The sequence below is a fragment of the Orycteropus afer genome, unplaced genomic scaffold, assembly GCF_000298275.1.
Source record: "Orycteropus afer afer isolate SDZICR_OR568_19922 unplaced genomic scaffold, OryAfe1.0 scaffold00098, whole genome shotgun sequence".
NCBI classification, from domain to species: Eukaryota; Metazoa; Chordata; class Mammalia; order Tubulidentata; family Orycteropodidae; genus Orycteropus; species Orycteropus afer.
Window position 1 is genome coordinate 2050127 of NW_006921685.1, and position 1469 is coordinate 2051595.

The window sequence follows — 1469 nt, forward strand, 5'->3', positions numbered from 1 at the left end:
GATCTTCATCCATTTCAGGAAGTGGCATAGGAAAGGCAGTGTTTTGTTCTGCTGTGCACGGGGTCACTATGAGTCAGAAATGACTCGATGGCACTTAACAACAACAACAGAAGACCAAGGCAAGGTGGAAAATAAATAAGGTCATATTTTGGCTCTCATGGACTTGTTTTAGTATTCTTCAGCTTTCACTTCAGCTTGCATATGAGCAATTAATGGCCTATTCCCACAGTCAGCCCCTGGCCTTATTCTGATTGATGATATTGAGCTTTTCCATCATCTCCTTCCACAGATGTAGTTGATTTGAGTTCTATGTATTCCATCTGGTGAGGTCCACATATACAGTTGCTATTTATGTTATTGATAACAAGGTATTTCCAATGAATATGTCATTGATCTTGATCTTTCCCATCATTTTTATCACCAAGGATGTATTTTTCAAGTAGTCACCCTTCCTCATTTCCAATTGCCATATTCCAATCACAATTAATGCATATTTATTGTATGTTTGATCAATTTGAGACTGCAGAAGTTGGTAAAATTCTTCATTTTTTCATCTTTGTCTTTGTTGGTGGGGAACTTTGAATAATAATCATAGTAACTGGTTTTCCTTGTATATGTATGGATATTACCACTGACAGCCCTGCACTTCAGGATAGAACTTGATATGTTCTTTTGAACCATGAATACACCACCATCCTCCTTCAATTTGTTATTCCTGGCACAGTAGAATCCTTCAATATTGCAACTTGAGACTTGAATGTTTTCTTCAGTTTTTCAACTACAGAAATGATGAGCATGTTCTTCTTTCTTGATTTTCTAACTCTATACATTTCCTTATGCTTTACTTTGTCTTTTTGAGTTACCCTTTGAAATCTTCTGTTCAGTTATTTTACTTCCTCCTTTCTTTTGTTCCTTTTGCTACGCTACATTCAAGAGCAAGTTTTTGAGTCTCTTCTGACATCCATTTTGATTTTCTTTTTTTCCTTTTTATTGACCTTTTGCTTTCTTCATATATGTCCTTCATGTTATCTCCCAAATCATCTAGTTTTTAGCCATTAGTGTTTGTGTCAAAACTATTTTTGAAACAGTCTCTAAATTCAGGTGGGATATAACCAAGATTGTATTTTGGCTCTTATGGATTTTTTTTTTTTAATTTTATTCAGCTTCAACTTGAATTTGTATAGGAGCAATTGATAGTCTTTTCTGCAGTAAGTCTCTGGCCTTGTTCTGATGGATGATGATGAGCTTCTCCATTGTCTGTTTCTACAGATGTAATTGATTTGATTCCTGTATTCTCTCTGGTGAGGTCCATGTGTATGTTGTTGTTGTTATTTGCCATGAAGTCAGCCCCGACTCATAGCGACCCCTCCTTGGGTTTCCGAGGCAGTATCACTACAGAAGTAGGATTGCCCAACCTTTCTTCCGAGGAGTGGCTGGTGGGTTTGAACTGCCAGCCTTCTGGTTAGCAG